The 20,000-nt window shown below is 40.0% G+C and overlaps 1 protein-coding gene across 4 annotated transcripts in view; it reads right to left on the bottom strand.

Annotated features, from left to right (window-relative positions):
- sulf2b (sulfatase 2b) overlaps positions 1-20,000 on the bottom strand; it is an 87,297-nt gene that overhangs the window by 54,991 nt on the left and 12,306 nt on the right. For all 4 annotated transcript variants that reach the window (XM_074680943.1, XM_074680946.1, XM_074680945.1 and 1 more), the window contains exon 2: positions 9,267-9,310. The gene's annotated coding sequence lies outside the window, so the exon portion shown is untranslated. The remainder of the gene's footprint in view (positions 1-9,266; positions 9,311-20,000) is intronic.

The following is a 20,000-nucleotide window of genomic DNA, read 5'->3' as shown; positions in this document are numbered from 1 at the left end:
ACACAAACACACAAAAACCTCAGAAAAACATCTTTAAACCATAAAACTTCAGCCCTGAAAACATAAAACGTTAGCATTGATGCTATGCTAGACTTTATCCACTTGAGAGCAATAAGAAGTTTAATCCACAGCTGTAGCGCGTCTCCCTAAGTGAATTTCTCACCATCAGAAGTGGAGACTAGCAATATGACAGGCTTAGCGCTAAAAGAAGTTTAAAGGTGGCCATGTTTGAAAATTTCAAGCTACAAATCTGCCAAATTAGCAGTCATTCAAAGAAACACGAAAAGTTAAAATGTTAGCAAAACCACAACTTCAGAGCTAAAGCTAGCAGCAATAGAAGTTTGCAAAAATTAGCAAAAACGCAACAAACTACTTGTGCCAAATGGCTGTTGCAAAACATGTCGAAACTTCCAAAATAGTCATGTAGCATTTCGCTACTGTAACAACATAGCATATCAGTGTTTCCCATTAATTAATTAGACTGTGGCGGCCCGCCACAGTCTCATTTGGCCCCGCCACAGTCTCATATGGAGAAAAAAATACGATCCGTCACTCGGTCAGATCATTGCACAGCTGTAATTTCCTACCGCACGTACAAGCAAGAACAAGAGTGCGCGCGCACTGGTCACGCTCATACACGTCGCTCTTTAGGCCTACTTGATACGTTTGACGCAAACCAGATTCCAGCAACACTGAAGCGGGGCGTCTGACTCTGAGGTACGTGCATTTTTGGGCATTAGCGCTCATGCTAACTGCAGCCGTGGCCACAGTAGCTCACTGCGCTGTCTGCCTCCCTTCACTGGAAGAGGACCGGCTGCACAGCGCATGTCTCGGTTCCAGAGTTTCAGTAACGAGAGCGACCACACTGTTTTAATATCATAGCGCATTCAGAGTCAGTGCAGGCACACAGTACAATCACCTGTTACCATCCCAACGAGGTGACGCGGCTTATTATTTCATGGTCTCCTCTCCTGGGGCCTCATTTTTTACAGCGTGTAAAAGTCCTCTTAAGTTTCACTTACGACGAAAAGGCAAAACGTGCATACGACCAAAATATATACACTCTTTTCAGATCTATCAAACTCTGTGTACACACGGCTGCACGCTATTCCCTGTGATAAACCACACCGCGCCGAGAACAGCCTAAATGCGGTGACGTGAACACACCTCGTTTCCCGCCTTCAGCACGCCCGAACATAACCATATATGGTCAATGCAAATCAGTACGTGCATATTAAGTAGCCATGTGCGCTGTGGGATTTTATAGCGACATCAGCGTAAGATGGTGAACACAACATACGGAGAGAGCATGGAAGAAGCTGAATTTCTCTCAAAGCCAGATACACAGCAATATCAGGAAATATCAGTCAGAAAATGATCTTGCATTGATTTAGGCTACATTTTGTGATGAAGTGGGCCTTAGCAAATTTAGGCATCTTTATTTATTTAAACTATTTTTTGCAGTCACTGTAGAAAAAAAATAATGAAAACACAACAGTCCTAAATCCAGATAAGGGAGCAGAGAGAAGAAGAATAAGGGTAGGCTACCGTCTCAGTAGCCTGATAACGGATCACAGATCATGGTAATAGTGTAAATAACCTGTTGTTGAAATGCTGTTCAGTAAATTTTTCAAAATATTGTGAGTAAGTGAGTTTTTGGTTTTGTTTCTGAATCAAATTTAAAATATTTCTGATATGCCTTTGTAAGTTCTTATTTATCAGCGTACGTTCATGTCCATGGTCCCAAACTGCACTTACTGTAAGGGCGATACATCGCGCTTAAAAACGTACACACACATTAAAACCGCCGAGGGTCAGCGACCCTGCCACCACAGTCTCTTAAAATCCTGTGGGAAACACTGCATATCATAGCATATCAGCAATATAACAACATAAGATATTAGCAAAAATTAGTATTAGCCCAAAACAAACTGAACTGTTGAATACTAGCAACATGGCTAACTGGAATCCTAGCACAATCTAAGTATAACAACATAAAACATTAGCAGTTTAGCTTCATGTCACATCTTCGTTAGCATACAAGCTAAACAAAAACAGGAAATGTTAGCTTGTTAGTGTGGAAAGTTGAAGCCTTTGAGTATATTTAGCAATGTAAATATGTTAGCATTTATATCAATGACTACAGAATGTCATTTAGCCAGGATTCAAGAATGCTACAGAGAAAAAGCTAAACCTCCAGCTAACAGTTTTACAATAATTTGAAGAAATCTGGTGTCAAATAGCAATATAGCTAGTTCATACCTTAGCAACAGCAACGTATGATTTGTCGTAGTTATTAGGTTATGGAAATGATGAACTTATCAGTTAGCAACACCTAAAGTTAAGAGTTGAAGCCTTAGCTTATTAGCATATCAGCTAAATTTGAAATATACACCTCAATGTTTTAGCAGTGACAGGTTAAAGTTTCAGCATATTATCAGTGGAAAAGTTTAAAGATTAGCATGCTAGCATAGTGCCAAGTTCCTACCTTATCATATCAGGGGTGTATTATGACATCATACACTGGACTGTTAGCATGGAGGCTAATACAATTTAATTAAGCTAAATGTCCACTTAGCATTTTTGACACATCAGTTTGATAGAAACATGGCTAACAATAGCTCCTACATGTTAGCTTTATCATGATTTGAGATATTGTTGTGTTAGCATTATCATGTGTTGTGTGCTCATATTAGTGGTGAAATGTAACCATAGTGATAAGCCTGGATAAAATCAAAAAGTAGAGTGCTGCTCAAGCATTAGCATGCAAGCATCTCACATAATACACATTTGAGTTGTCACTGTTCATTGTTTTGGAAAGTTGTGAGGATGCTAACAACCAGCTAAAGCTAAAGCTAACACTACTGTAGGGTGAACTTTTCAGTTCAGTTCTCTGTCAGACTCAAAGACTACTCATTTAGCGACTGTAGCCGCTCGTCTTCGTGCCAGTTTTAATGATGACGCGCTCAGATTTCCCACATACCAAACGTGGCGTCGCAGAGACGAGTACAGACAGGAGAGAGGCTGACTCTGCCGATAAATGCCTCGGTGACGCGGTCAGAGGGAGCTGACATTTAGATTTTCATGTTGAAGCATGTGCGGCTCCGAACACCTGGACACATGTTTTCATTTCTCCTCATCTTCAGTTTGTGTTTCTGCCTCGTGCTGCCAGAAACCTGCTCCCCTGATCCAGCTGGAGTCAGCTCCTCTCAGCTCAGGAGACGGTGTTTCACATTCAGTTTGTTGTTGTTGTTGTTGTTAAACTTGACTCCCCTCTCAGCTGACCTCATCTCTTCTTCTGTGGTTTCTCGTGCAAATCTGTATCTACAGGAAAACGCTAGGAGCAAAAAGGGAAAAGGTGCATCACGAATTTACAGTCCCCTTCAACACACCTGATCGTGTTTTCTCCAAACGCCACATGAACGTTTGTTTTTTACAGGGACGGAGCCAGGATTTCAGTTTTGGGCGGGCCTTAAACTACAAAAACTGGTAGATCACGATTTAAATTTGTAAAAACAACTGATGTGTCATTTGAAGAGGATCTGTTTTTTTTTTGCTCCTTTATTATTTAAATGCATTTTTAAGATTTTTTTGTGATGGGGACAGATCTACCTGCGATTGCTCTCCATGGTACTGACTAAAGTGTAGTGCTCTGATGCACCACCGGGTAGCGCCGCCGCCACCGCTTTCCATTTATTATAGACTGTAGAAAAAAAATCCTTTTGTTTTTACAAAATAGCTATCTCATAAAAACAGGAATTTATTTATTTTAGGTTTTTCTGTTTTTACGAGATAATATCTTGTGAAAACAGGATTTCCCATGATGCATTTGTGTTTTCAGTAACAATTATATGTTTCATGTTTCTTCATTGAGATGATCGGTGATATGAGATTTTCAGGAATTCTTTTACTTCAGGTTCTTGTTTTTATGAAATGTATCTTCAAAAAAACAGGAAATTCAAAAAATCTGGTTTTTTTAGAGATAGTTCTGTCATAAAAACAAGAGTTTTTTTTTTTTTCAGGTGAATGCAATATGCCACTGTACGTTTTTTATACCTGTTAAAAAAAAAAAAAAGTATATTCTGTTTTTTTTGTTTTGTTTTGTTTTGTTTAAGAAAAGTTTAGGGTGGGCCTGGGACCCCTAGGCCCACCTTTAAGACCGCCCCTGGTTCTTTACCAAGCTGTACACATGTTTATTTCGGTTAAGTTTTTAACATGGAGCTCTATGGGGACTGACCCACTGCTGGACACAGACTCTAGTGGACACTCAGGGAACTGCACCTTTATTTTTTCTATGCCTCCTTCATCCCTTATCGTCTCTTTCTTTCTGTCTCTCCAATTAGTTCATAACGAGCTGTGAACAAAGCAGGTTTTGGACAGAGAGCCCTGCGGAGCGACACAGGTCGATCAAAACAAGACAGGACGAAAATACATCTCCTTCACTCCTCCACCTCCTCCTCCACCTTCTCCTCCACCTCCTCTATTTCCAGGCTCTCTCCCTTTCTCCTTTCATCCCTCTCTCCATCCCTCCGGGCAGTTCATCCATCCAGCCCACTCAGAGACAGAAATAGACGAGAGCAGGAGAGCTCTGCTGGGAGTGACCACTGGACACACACACACCTCTGCAAACACACATTTATATACAGCCCTGATGCTCCTATAGACACACACACACACACACACACACACACACACACACACACACACACACTAAGATGTGATGAGACTCTGCTGAATATTGATGTTCTGCAGCTTCAGGTTATTAAACACACGAGGTCTGATGATGAGTTCCTGCAGAGTTGGACCTGATCGCCTGAGAGCTCAAAGGGGGCGGGGCTTGAGATGCTATATTTGTTTGAACATTAAGCCGAGTCAGCCAATCAGCTCTCAGATCAGAGCTAACACCAGCGGGGAACAAGATTTGAATTTTGCAATTGATTTCCTCTGAGATTTGAATCCACGTCAGAGGAGATCCAGACTGTGAGGTCACCGTGAGTCGGCGTAATCCCAGGATTCTCTGAGAGTCACACCAGAAGGACTCAATCTGTGACATCACTGATTGGTGAGCATCATTAACTGACATCAACCAATCAGAAATGTCTTTTTCTGTTCTATGATTTTTGGAGGAACATTCCGGAATGTTAGCTTCAGAGTTCCAAAGGGCCTGGATGTTTCTTAAAGAGACAGTACTCAACATTCAACCAAACACACACTCACACGTCCCTGTGGTCGCTGCAGTCAGGAGACTTATTGTTCTGTCGACACAGCGGCTTCAAGTTTTGATTTATGACGACTTGACTCCATGTGTGAGTGTGTGTGTGTGTGTGTGTGAGTGTGTGTGTGTGTGTGTGTGTGAGTGAAAGTGATAAATGAAGCAACACTGATGCAGATCCAAAGAGTCCCTGATGAACATCTGACCTGTTCGTACCTTAAGGACGTTAAAACTTTAACTCACAGTCCTGCACAAAGTTTGACTGGTGTCATCTTTCAAACTACAAATACATACATCACCTCATCGCTATGCATCCTGGGAAAAGTTGTCCTGACTGATTTAGTTCCTTGAAAGAACAAACACAACTCGCCTCCTCATCAGCTAGAACAGGGGTTTGCAACCTTTACTTTCAAAAGAGCCATTTTGCCTCAGCTCACCTGGGTGAAAACATTTCGAAAGCCGCAAAACATACTTCGTCTTCACAATAAAGACAAAAAAATACATAAAATTCTAAACAAAGTAAAAATCTAGTGAATAATTGTCTGAACAAGATTTGAAAAATTTCTTAAAACATGAAATAAAAAAATGTGCAAAAAATACTAGCAAATTTTTTTTAATTTCAAAACATTTGATGAAGCTAAATTATGCAATTTCAAAAATTTGCTTAATTTTCTTTAAAAAAGTGTAGAAAATTAAAAAAAATTGCATAAGTTACAAAATAAAAAAAATTGCAAAATCACCTTTTTTCTAAATTTGAAAAAAAAAATGTAAAAAGTTGACATAAAAAAAAATTCCCAAAATTTCAAAAAAGAAAAAAATCACAAAACAGGTAAAAGCTTTTTTGCAAGAGGTTCTACATATTTAGTACAACAAAATGTTAAATTGTGATTATGTTTAGTGTATGTGTTGGTCATTAATACCCTCTTTAAGAAATATTACAAAAAAATCTCTATAAATAATATTTTTTAAAGCTACAAGGAGCCACTGCAAAAGAGTCAAAGAGCCACAGGTTGAAGACCCCTGAACTAGAACATTCAATTGACCAATGGCTAAGCCACGCATCCCTAACAAGTGTCACAGTAGGAGACATTTCTCAGGATGCTGTTGATGATTTATGGAGACAGAAAGACCACAGATCATCTTTCAGTCACCAAAAGGCTCTAAAGTCCACATTGGAGGGAGATATGAATCATTTTAATGTATCTGGTTAGCATTAGCATCTCAGACAAAAATATAGAGGATAAGCATTAGTCAGGACAAAAATATAACCTCCAAGACTGTCTCTGTTAGTTTGGAGCTACAGGATTTACACTGAATCATTCAGCACAACGTTTGACAACCTTTGTTATCTCGGCTAATACAGGTAAGCTAATGAAGCTGAGCTCCAGAAGCTAACGGTAGCTTAACTAGAGCCCTTTGGACAACAGCTAACAATGATGTACAGTCACTAAAGAACAAAACAGGCCAATGAACTCCCAGCAAACAAAGAGACATGATGAACAACACAGCTAGGAGCTAATGCTAGCTTAACTTCAGCTAAAGTTAGAGAAAATCCCAAAGTGTCCATCAGACTGCAGTGGTGGTTCTAGTGTTAAAGATAACTTTATATTTCCTTACAGCAAAGTCACAACCTGCTGCCTCAGAAATGATGTCAGGTTACAGCAGATGGAAACCTACTCTTCATTTGGTTCAGGGTTAAAAACACACCCCGTCACTCAGACTCTCAGGATACCTTGCGTCAGAGTTACATGTTCCCCATGAACAAAGTTTGACCATTTTGAAACTGAAAATCTCAGAAAAACCTCAAAAAACTGAACAGAAACAGCCGACCAGGCAGGAAATGTCTGAGTGTATGGGAATGGAAAGACGCGCTGTGATTGGTTCACTGCCTTCGAGGGCGGGACTTTCTTGTTAACTTTACGAATTCCACCATGATCCTGATCATCTTAGAATTCTGAACACAACTGAAGAATTCCGGAACTCTGCCCTTGGCCTTAAAGGAGGAGTTCCGGAACTCTCCACATACACAACAGGAGGAGGGGTCAAAGGTCAACTATCTGACATCAACATTAAAAACAATCCATCTCGTTTTCAGACGATAACCTCGCTTTCCTGAAGTGGAGATGATGTTAGCACGTCAGAGTCACGACTCCTGAGATTTCTCACCCTCCTCTCCGTGTCTGTGCTCCGTGATCAGAAACACATGTAGGAAAACACACACACACACACACTCACACACACACACGGAGGAATGTGGAGGAGTGCAGGTCATCTCTGTTGAACCTGAATCATCTGCAGGGAAACAAACGCTGTTTTTTTTGTTTTGTTTTTTCTGTTGAGGCTGCACAAACAAACGGATTCCTCTTCACTCTTTGACACACACACACACACACACTCTTTTTCTCATACACACTTTTCTGTTTTTATAGCATCATATAGAAAGATAACACAGGAGCACCCACAGCAGCCTGTTTCCTTTTTGTTTTGCCTCCACAGCTTGATGCTAAATGGAAGTTTTCAGGCTGTTTGTCGAACTTTTCGCTTTTACATTTCATCTCCTGACGGCAAACACGCTGTGCCCGTAGGAGTGACATGTTGACACATTTGCACCAGGAATAAAGGGAGGAAATGTTTGTTTGTGCTGCAAACAGGAGCAAAGTTGTTGACTCTTAGGGCTCTAATTTTGTGGCGCAGTGCAGGGGGCGCAAGCCTGGCGCACCCCGCGCAGTGTTAATTTCGTGCAGCACACCACCGTGCGCTGCCAATTTGACAATTTGGTAGACCGCCTGCGCAGCGATGGGTGTAACTGCGCGCGGAGGGAGGCGTGGACGCGCAGCTCTGTGCTCCTCTGCGCCTTAACTGCGCCTCTCTTGGCACTGCAGGAAACTTGTAAAGTGCGCCGGTCACACCCTGTCTGTGCAGTGAAGGCTGGCGCAGGGCAGGTGCGCCTGCGCTTGCGCCTGCTCTACAAAATTAGAGCCCATAATGTTTGATGAGCAAGAAGCTTTTCACAGAGAATGGAACGCGGCCGCTAATTGCACCAAGAATTGCGCCTCATTTCGTCGCTTTCTGCTCTGTCTCAAGTCTGATTCCCAAAACTCTGTGTAATAAATGTCTTTAAAAAAAACACACACAGAGGTTACGTGCTCTGCGGTGCAGTTTGCGGCGCATTTAACACTTCCTGCACCATGTGTCGTCTCTTTGGTGCAAAAATCGGCACAATCCTGCGACTCACTGAAACGTCTGTACACTCTCTGGTCCCATGATTTTAGCTTTTCCTCCTGAGTGTGAAAGATGTCAGCTGTTTGTGTCCTTGAACGCACCATGTGTCCCTCCGTGCGCTCTGATGTGAGGTCATCAAGCGTGACACACTGTGTGTGGGTGTGTGTGTGTGTGTGTGTGTGTGTGTGTTATAATGGAAATGAATCGTGCTGCATGTGTGTGTTTTCATTGTTTGGATCCAACCTGCATCGTTAATCAGGAATGTGAGAGTGTGTGAAGCTCCTGTTACTGGGTCACAACCAGGAAACACACACTCACACACACACACTTACACTCACACAACAACACACACACTTTGCAATCTCGCTGCAATCCAACCACACCTCCACTCCGACCAAAAAACTCCTCATCACAACTTCAGGACCCCGATGTGTGTGTGGAGATAACAGCTTTTCTTACGCTCAGAGTGAGACGTTGCATCATTTTAGGATCTCTGGAAGTTTTTGGTGGAGCTCTTGTTTATCTTTTATCGTCCTGAGATAACAGCGCTCAGGATAACGTCAGAGAAGCTTTTAACTACGATCAACACGGCAGAGATACGATCTCCTGATGCTCCACCATGAATGAAAACTTAACTCAAGCTTCCTGTTTGATCTGGAGGTGAGAGATTATTCAATTTATAGAGAAAAGAAGAGATTAAACATTTGGTAATGGTGCTGAGTCTTCAGTCTGAGCTCCACAGAGGCCAGAGAAGCTTCCCTTTATTTATTTTTTTGTTAACCATCACTCACACACGTCTGTGAAGTAAAGCAGAAGAGGAAGAGGTTTTTACCTGGAGTGTGTGTCTGTGTTTGGCGTCTCCAGCTGAGTCCAGACCTGCAGACACAAACAAAGAGGAGACACGTTAGCAGAAGTGGAAAGATGGAAACTCGTTCTGCTTTCAGGGCGACGGCGAGCTCAGCTGGTGACTCAGACGGTCAGCTGACGTTGAAAACATCTTTCATCAAGCATCTGCCGCTGATCTGAGTCTAGATTGAGTCACAAACACAGAATGAGTCGCTAAGTTAGCTAACCCCATTAACCCAGCAAAACTTTTTTTTCTAATTTTTAAAATCTAACAAGTGATGTAGGTTTTTTTTGGGGGGGGGGGACTTCGCAAAGATTAAATAAATAACCTTTTGAAATTGCAGATTTCAAAAATTTGCAATTTTGAAAAATAAAAAAACTGCCTAAACTTTCAAACATTGTGAATTTTTCAACTATTGCATAAAAATAAATATTTATTATTGTAAATATTTCAATTTTTTTAATGATATAGAAATTTTCAAAATGATTTTTTATTTCAAAAATTTGCAAAAAAAAAAAGTCAAATAAAAAAAATTCTAAAATTTACAACAATTTTAAACAAGTTTAAAACTTCCATTATCTGCAAAATTTATATATATTTACATTTATAATTTCCATAACTTTCACACATTGGGAAATTTTCAACAATTGCATAAAAATGAATAGTTTAAAATTTTAAAATTTCAAAAAATATTAATGATTTGGAAATTTTCAAAAAAAAAATTTAGTTAAAAAATTACAAAAAAAAAAAAAGAAAAGAAATTTCCAAAATTTACTTTAATGTCAAACAGTCTAAAATTTCAATTATCTGCAAAAATAAACATATATTTACTTTAATTTGATGACGTGTTGATAACTTTGCACATGTCTCTCCTACATATCAAGCATGTATATCATGCTGGCACACTGCCTGTTAAATAAATCCATCCAACGAAGAAGACAACATTAACACAGTTTCATTACGACAGCTACTTCCTGCTGTTTGGTGACGCCACTTTCCAAACAAAAAGAAAGCTGCTTCACAAAGTCAACTGGAGATTTAAACATGGCAGTCATTTAAGCATTTATGATGATGTTTAGATATCAAGATGTTAAACTGGAGAAGACTTAAAAATCTTCAAAAATTAAATAATAAAATAAAAAAGTTTCTACATCAGTCAGAATTTCCTTTGTTAATTTAGTCTGAATGAATCAAAGAGTTCCTGAAACTCCGACAGAGTGAGACCTCTCCTCTCTGGTGGATCTTTCTGTAAAATCCCTTTAAGTTTCCTCCAACCGCTGAACACACCTTCATCTTCATCATCCTCATCCTCAGGTGATGAAGGTGAGCAGGGTGAACTTTAAGTTTGGACGATTTGACGACAGAAAATAATGAAACACGGTGAACTACAGCAGCTGCAGGTAGCTGAGAGTGTTCTTATAGATTACACTTCCTGGAGACGACCTCGGTGACCCCGCCTCCAAAAAAAGACACGCACACACACACACACACTGTAAAAATAACACACATATACAGACTCACACACACTCGTGGCTCGGTCAGTGATTCCTCTCACGTATGACTCAAATCCCTCAAGTGAGAGGAGCCAGGAGGAGGAGAGGAGGAGGAGGAGGAGGAGGAGGTGAAAGAGGAGGAGAGGAGGAGGTGACTGAAGGCACATTTACCATCTGTAATCAAAAGAGCTCCATGTTGGACCGCCGCCCCCCTCCCCTCTTATTCTCCCTCCTCTCGCTTCAATTTCCTCCCCTCTGTTGCAAAAGCATGACCGGCATACTGATGGCAGGATTACACACACACACACACACACACACACACACACACACACACACACACACACACACACACACACGCACACACAATCTAGTCAGAGAAGTAATGACTTTCTGCCTTCTCTCTCAATTCGCTCCGAGCTGCCAATTCCCACTGGGTCGCTGTGTGTGTGTGTGTGTGTGTGTGTGAGTGTGAGTGAAAAAGAGTGTGTGTGTGCATGCGTGTGTGTGTGTGTCTTTTTGTTGGCGAGAGAGTGTGTGTGTGTGTGTGTGTGTGAATGTGAAAGAAACAGAAAGAGCAAAAGACACGAGGGAGGTGATACAACATCTCCAATTAGCCGGGCTGGTGGTCTGTTTTTTAGGGAGGGGGTCAGCGTGTGTGTGAGTGTGTGTGTGTGTGTGTGTGAGTGTGTGCCGGCAGGCAGTGGAGGATAATAGGACCACACACAGGAGAGGTCTTGAGGCAGGTCGGGGACCTGAACCTGAACCTGGTCTCTGGGACTCTGGGGTCCAGCTTTAATCTGTGGGCGGCTGCAGCTCTCTGAGTCGGGATGAAAAGCGTCTTTTTGCGGCGAAAAAGTGACTCACTTCTTTTTCTGACAAAACACAGAGAGCGCAGCGTCCGTGTGGAAACACAGGAAGCTAGGATCGAATGAAAGGTGTTCAGAAGTCGTGTTTGTCAGAGATATTTCATCATCTTTGTACTGTGAGATACAGCATCGTCCAAAACAGCCTGCAGAGTTAAAGGGGGAGTTTGTGACGTTAAAGAGGGGTATATATAGTGTTTTTTTAAGTCTTTATTCTGTCCTTGTACCTTTGTGTTATCTTTACATGATTCACAGCTTGAAAAATTCTATTTTTCACTCCCTGGTGTTTTGGAAAACTCAAATTTCAGCCTCTTTTTGAAACCCTTCATTTTGGACATGTCTCTTTAAGTCTGTCTCCACAAACCCCCTTCCCTCTGATTGGCCAGCCCTCTGGGGCCCCTATACCATGACTCCATTATTTCAGCACATTTTATGAAGCTCTCAAAAATATGTGTTAAACATTTAACTCCACTCTTTGTCAGCAAAAATAAAACATTCGTATTTTGGCCATTTTGCTTTAGATGACCTGGATTAAAGTCGTTCCAGAGCCGCAAAATCTACTTTATCTTCACGATACACACTTTGGAGTAAATACAAATCTACATCGATAAAATCTATCTAAAATCAAGAATTTATTAAAAAATCTATCTAAAATCAAAATGTGATGTCTAAGTTTTAGTTAGTTTTTTTTTTTCCTAAAAAAACTGCAAAAAAAAAATCGAAATATTAGATTATTTTTTAAAAAACTTCAAATTGTAGATTTTAAAAAATGTGCAAAAATTTCAAGCAATTTTGAAATTTTACACAATTGCAAAACATGTGTTATACTATTTTTTTTGCAAAAAAAATTTTTTTTTGTGATAAAATATATACAAAATGTTTTTTTTTTCAAAAATTTGCAAAAGAATAATTTTAAAAAATTACAACAATTTCAACAAGTTTAAAATTACAAACATAAATTAACATACATATTTTAAAAAATTGCAAAAATTAACAATTTTTGAAAGAATACTTGAATTTGATGACGTGTTGATAACATCACATATCATTTACTAATGACTCTCCACATATTAATCCTGTATACAAAGGGAGAGTTTGTAACGTTAAAGAGGGGTATATATGGTGGGGTTTTTTTAGTCTTAATTCTTTCCTTTTTGAAACCTGGTAGTATCTTTACATGATTCACAGCTCAAAAAAATCCTTATTTTTCTCTCCCTTGTGCATAAGAAAACTCAAATTAAAGCCTCTGTTTGAAACCCTTCATAGCTGCTGTCTCTTTAAGATCCACAAACCCCCATCTCTCTGATTGGCCAGCCCTCTGGATGAACAAATTTTTGTAAATTATTATCTAATCAAGAAGTTTTTTTGATTTATGAAATTGATGTGATGTCTAAGTTTTAGGTTCATTTTTTTTTTTAACAAAGCTTAAAAAATTTCAAAAAAATCGAATTCTTTTTTAAAAACTTTTCAAATTGTAGATTTAAAAAAAAATTGCTAAAATTTCAAACAATTTTGAACTAAGTGCATTTTCCAGAACTTTTGAACAATTTTGAAAATTTTCACAATTGCAAAATATATATTTTATATATTTTTTTTTAAATAAGAAATGCAAAAAAATCAATTTTTTTTTAAACAAAAAAATACAAAATATGTTTTTTATTTCAAAAATTTGCAAAAAAAAAAAAAAAAATTCAAAAATGTACAATAATTTCAATAAGTTTGAAATAACACATATCCCCTAAAATTGATGCATACTTATTAAATACATTTGTAAAAATAAATAAATAAATAAATAATTTTGAAAGAATACTTGAATTTGATGATGTGTTGATAACATCGCATATTATTTGCAAATGACTCCCCACAGATCAGTCATGTATATTAATCTGATACGTTGTCAGTGAAATGAATCCATCCACTCAGAATTAAAATCAGTATTTTCTTCCAGATGAGTCTTTTTGTAGATGTAGTTATCTTCCCAGGGCTGTAAAACTTGAGGTTAGCCACAGGTGCATGGAAAGTTGGTGGGCTGTTGATGTTGTAGGAGGTGAAGTAGAGCGGTGGCAGGCTTTATTGACAGATGGGATGAAGATTTAGTTCAACTAAATGTTAACACAGGATTTTATTTAGTGTCAGTGTCTTTAATCATCAAAACTCTCTGGAAGAAAATTAACTATTCTTTATTTCAATTATATTCCTTAAAGCTACAAGGAGCCACTGCAGAAGAGTCAAAGATCTGTGTGAGAAGAAAAAGGTCTGTCTCTTTAAGGCTCCCTGCTCCACAAGCCCCCTTTACTCTGATTGGCCGGATCTCTGATCTCTTAAAGACATTGGCTGCATTCCATTTCGATCCAAAGTCTCTCAGTCTACAGGTTTAACAAACATCTGAGAGTCTCCTGTTTCAACATTCTGCTGCTGTTTACTGATGATGGGTGCCACACACACACACACACACACACACACACACACACACACACACACACACACACACACACACACACAGTCTCAGCATTTAAAATTCTGACCCCATATCACATCACTGAACCCCTCCTGAAATGTCTCATCCCTATCGCTGTAGCTGTGTGTGTGTGTGTGTGTGTGTGTGTGTGTGTGTGTGTGTGTGTGTGTGTGTGTGTGTGTTTTCCACCAACAAAATCCTCCAGTTCTCATTTCATGCTTCACTGAAAATCTTCTGCGCCGTCTTGTTTCTGCCCCTCATCCCCCTCCTCTCCTCTCCTCTCCCCTTCCTGTCCTACCTTGTCTCCTTTCCTTATCTCTCCCTCCCTCCCTCCTGGTTGGGTCTAGAACACCTTTACCTGAATATCTCTCTCAGTTTTTATGTAACTGAATATTTCTGCCATGACCACTCAGCTGAGACACTTCTTTACTTGACGTCTATAAAACGAGGCGAGCTTCTCGGTTAAATCTCCCTCAGACGCTGAGATCGACCTTTTTTTTCGGCATCAATAATTGAACGTTAAAATCCTGTCCTGTTTTTGTTTCCATGCCTACTCTGATGCCATGTTGTTTGGCAGCCCGTTTAATATTTCACGAGTGTTTCCAGTCGCCTTAAACATCCACTGAAGCTGCCGTGTCTGATTCAATCTCACCTGCCATTCCTGATATGTTTTTGTTTTTTTTTTTTATTTCCAGAGGCTTAAAGGAATATTTCACCCAAAGAATGATATGCCTTCATTTTCTACTCACCCTCATGCTGAGCAACACTCTGGAGCACTTTTTTGATGTCTCAAATGCAGCCGGAGATCCGTCAACAAACTTCCATCTGACAGGGGCTGATGGCGCCGAAAGAGAAAGGTCCATAAAAGTCCACAAAAACGTGCCTATTTTTCTTCATACTGCTCGTCCGCTGTAATCCAAGTGTCCTGAGCGGGTAACGTCCGTAATTAATTTGAAACGAGGACATTTAGTACATTTTTGGTGCTTCAATCAATCTGTTCAGTCTGTTTTTTTTTCTTTGTTTCAAAGTTTTAAAACAGTAACCAACCACTTTTGTGATTGTCTACAGCTCGGTCACGGACTGTAAACAACGGAACTTCTTCTTCTACGCTTGCAATTTAGCACAGTAGTCCCTGAAAGCACGCAAGCGTCTGGCTTGGTCTGCCGCGGCTTCCATAGTTCAGGGAGCGTGCGTAGATGTGCACTGCGGAAGAACGATATAGCACTGTTCAGGCTCTAAAAATGTACTAAATGGCCTCGTTTCAAATTAATTCTGGACGTTACCCACTCAGGACACTGGGATTACAGCGGACGAGCAGTCTGAAGGAAAATAGGCACGTTTTTGTGGACTTTTCTGGAACTTTTTTTTCGAGCGCCATTGGCCCCTGTTAGATGGAAGTTTGTTGACAGTGAAAATCTCCCCAGATCTCCGGCTGCATTTGAGACATCAAAAAAGTGCTCCAGAGTGTTGCTCAGCATGGGGGTGAGTAGAAAATGAAGGCATATCATTCTTTGGGTGAAATATTCCTTTAAAGGAAGAAGCTAAAAGTCACGGTTCAGTCAGGAGACAGAATTCTGACCTTCGTTCCAGAATTCTAAAGATTGATTACGTCCTTGATTTCAGAAATTAGTTAATCTTAAGAATTCTGAGATCAAAGGGAGAATTCAAAGAACAAAGGCAGAATTCAAAGATCAAAGGGAGAATTCTTAGATCAAAGGCAGAATTCAAAGATCAAAGGCAGAATTCTGAGATCAAAGGCTGAATTCTGGGATCAAAGGCTGAATTCTGGGATCAAAGGCAGAATTCAAAGATCAAAGGCAGAATTCAAAGATCAAAGGCAGAATTCTGAGATCAAAGGCTGAATTCTGTCTTTGATCTCAGAATTCTAGAACTCTGACTGACTCACTCCTCAGTTCAACAAACATCCTGGCAGTAGTCTCCTTGTCCTCTGTGTCACTTACTGTTTACAGTAAAACTGAGACTCAGGCTACCTTGAGCAGAATCACAGTCGCAGCTGTGTCCCTGAAAGTAGCCAGAGTATTTTGGGATGGTGACCGTAGCAACTGAGGCGTCCATGACCAACAGGTCCCTCCCATCACCCCGCAGGACTCCAACATCAGCTCCGACCTTCATCTGAAGCTCTCTCCACTTCCTGTCTTCACCTCGTCCTGTCCGTCTGAATCAGCGCGCTCCATTTCTACTCAGCATGTCACAGCTAATGGAGCCCCGAGGACACGCACACACACACACACACACACAGTGACACACACACACAGTCAAACTCACACACACATGCAGTGACCTAATCAGAAGCTCTCCTGGAGACAGAGCCGTGGAGTTGAATTCTCTTCCGTGCTCTTTGTGTGTGTTTCACTCCGGTGGGGCATCATGAGCTCATGTCTGACTGCTGCTGACTTATTCATCAGATCTGCTTCTCCACTACACACACACACTTACACAATACAACACAAATACACACACTCACACACACTGGCAGCCAACAGAAGATGCTGAAAACACTGAAACAAGACGCTGAAAACGTGACGATTCCCAGCAGTTCGGTCTGGGCAAATCGTACAATTAGATCAACACTGAGCAACAACACAAAGACGATCACATCACATTAAATTTCAACACCAACACAAACTCCTGAATGTTTCAGAGCCAGAGGGACTTCATCAAAACAAGTGTGAGCTGCTAAATCAAACACCTAGCTGGGAAGGAATGAAACGTGAAAAGAAGAACAAGAAGAAGCTGTAAAAAAAACTTACTGAGTGATTATGAGAAACGCACAAGCCTGAGGCGGGGAGAGCACACCTCCCACGTCATTTACATTTGCATTTATAAAAAATCAAGGCAGGGAGAGCACACCTCCCCTCTCCTTTTACATTTGGATAAATTAAAAACTAAGGCAGGAAGAGCACACCTCAGTTTTAAATATGCATATGTTTAAATCAAAGGCAGGGGGGGCACACCTACACTATCTTTCGCATTTGCATATATGAAAAACTAAGGCAGGGAGATTACACCTCCACTATCTTTTGCATTTTTTGATAAAAAATCAAGGCGGGAAGAGTACACCTATCATATGTTTTATATTTCTATACATGAAAAATTAAGGCAGGGAGGGCACACTTCTCTCTTTTCCATTCACATTAACCAAAAAAGATCAAGGCAGGGAGGGTGTACCTCTCCTCTCTTCTGTATTTACATATATGAAAAACTTGGGCAGGGCAGGCACACTGCTTCTCTCTTTTGCATTTACATACATGAAAAATTAAGGTAGGGAGAACATCACTCTTCTCTTTTATATTTGCACTTATGAAAAATCAAGGCAGGGAGAGCACACCTACCCCTTCTTACGCCTGTTCTTATTTAATTGTATAGTGACCTTGAGTGTTTAGAATGGTTCCTTTAAATATAATTTGTAAATTAAAACAAAGGGTTAAGAATTATGAATGTGCCTAATCCAAGGCAGGTAGAGCAGTAGCAAAGGCCAACACTCTTTAACATCTGCCAGAATTTAAGCCAAGGCAGATGGGGCACATGTTTTTTCACCTTTACGTGCTTTAAAGAAATAATGGCAGGGAGAGCACACCTCCTGTCTCTTAAATGTGCATACATGAAAAACAAATGAAGGTAGAGCACACCACACTTCATGTGAAGGACAGCAGGAAGAGCAAGAAGGCAGGGAAAGCACACCTCATCTCTTTTACCGCTCTGTATGTTAATGAAAAACTACAACAGGGAGAGCAACAGCTAAGACACATGGAGAACCAAGTTAAAATCCATACGACCCTGGTAAAATCAGACACAGGAGAAGAGGAGGAGCTGGTGTAGGAAGCTGTTTTAAACTTTGCTGAAACCTGTTTCCTTATTTCATCTTTGTGATGTTTTCTTTAAATCAGCAGTTAAATCACTTTATTCCGGGCTGTGTAGATTCGGTTCGGCTGCAGAGGTTCAGTTCGGCTGTGTAGCCTCAGTTCGGCTGCTGAGGTTCGGTTGCTGCAGAGACTGCTGCTGTTTAAAGCTGCTCCATAAAGATTTCATGTTCATTAAAACTAAAACTCTCTCCTTCTTTCACGCTCCCTCCATCCGTCTTCTCTCCGACTCTCTCTGAAGGTCAGCCGCTCTGAAGCAGCAGTCTATAACGATTACCAATTTCATCAATTCTGCTACAGCGAGGCAGGACGGGGGAGGACGGGGGAGGAAAAGGGGGAGGGGGCTCATAATACAGCAGCTCGAGCAGCACGAGCAGCAATCTGAGGCGCTGTAAGATAAATAAAAAGCTGCAAACTGACCTTCTGTCTGATGGAAACAAAGTGAAAAGGACAATTAGAGAGGCCAGGATTGATGAGGTGATTTATGAGGTGCTGATTAAAGTCACACCGCAGAGGAAGTGAACGGGAACGGGGCTAAAGAGCAGCTAGCGCCCCCTGTAGACTGCAGTGACCACTACATGTACAAAAACCAATAAACAAACAGGAATATTTCATTATTTTTCTATCTTATGTTTTCCTTACAAACTATGTTTTACTCCTCTAACAGTCTCTCGGATTCCCTTTCCAACAATATTAAACTTGGAAGTTATGCTGCTAACTTCCCTTCGTTAATATATGAGACGAGGACTCAAAGCCTTGGTAGAAACCCGGGCTCATGATATCGACCAGCGGGGACAGTAAACACACTTTGAGCTGCGGCACAATCAGAGCTCTTTGTTTGCAGAGCGGGCTGATAATCGAGCAGAGGACACACACCTCACGCCGTGTCAACACTGTCATCCCTCGCCTTAATGCACCACAACACAAACTTTCTTCTTCTTCTTCTTCAGTTCAATTAGACGTGTGTATACAGCCGTGTTTGTCCTCCACAGCAGCAGCAGCAGAATAGGAAGTGGTTGTTAACACACAGAATGACTTCAGCGGGAAATGTCAGCGGCAGATGGAAAGGTTATTTCTCCCACAGGGGACGTTTGAAAACTGCTCCTGCCCTTCTCAGTTTGATTGTTCAAGTTTCTCTGAACGGATCCTGAGACGGTCCAGAGACCAGTCCAGGAGAGACGAAGGGGGACTGGAAAATAGACTGGAAACTGGGTTTAAGAAGTTTTTCATCAAGACCAAACTTAAGTGGATTAAGATAACTGAGATTCTAAAAACCACCAAAAACTGTAGGTTGCGAAGAAAAAAAAAACTATAGTTGAGGATTTTGCCCACTGTTTAAAAACAAAACAAACAAAAAACAAAGGTTGAGATTTTAATAATAAAGCAAAAATATTTTGAGATGTTTCATTACAACATGAATCTAGTAAACTCTGATCAAGTATTTTTACAACATCCATCTTGACAATTTTTATCATATAATGTGACGTTATTATCATCATAAACTTATATACATATTTTTTATAACTTTAATCTTGTAAACTTTACATGCGTGTCACAATGACTTGAATCTAAACTATGATCAGGTATTTTTCATATCAATTTTTGTTACATAGTTTAATGTCATTATAATGGTAAACTTATATAATTATTGTTTTACAACTTTAATTTGTAAACTTTACATGTGTGTCACAATGACTTGAAACTTGTAAACTCTGAATAAGATTTTTTACAACTTTTATCAACTTTTCAATTTTTATCACATATTTTCACATTGTTATTATTGCAAACCTGCATACATATTTTTTTACGATTCCAATTTTGTAAACTTTACACACCTGTTCCCATAAATTAAATCTTGTGAAGGGTAATCAAGTGTTCTTATGACTTTCAACTAGTAAACTTTAATCATAATTTATTGATACCTTTCTTCTTTAAATACAACTTTGATTTCTTGAAACAATGACTTTCATTTATAACATTTTATAACCTTGATTTTGGAACAGTATGAATTTTTTTCAAGTAAA

This window comes from Halichoeres trimaculatus, unplaced genomic scaffold (assembly GCF_033239565.1).
Source record: "Halichoeres trimaculatus isolate MK-OKI-2021-1 unplaced genomic scaffold, fHalTri1.1 fHalTri1_scaffold_11, whole genome shotgun sequence".
Classification (NCBI taxonomy): domain Eukaryota; kingdom Metazoa; phylum Chordata; class Actinopteri; order Labriformes; family Labridae; genus Halichoeres; species Halichoeres trimaculatus.
This window is presented reverse-complemented; position numbering and strand designations above follow the sequence as displayed.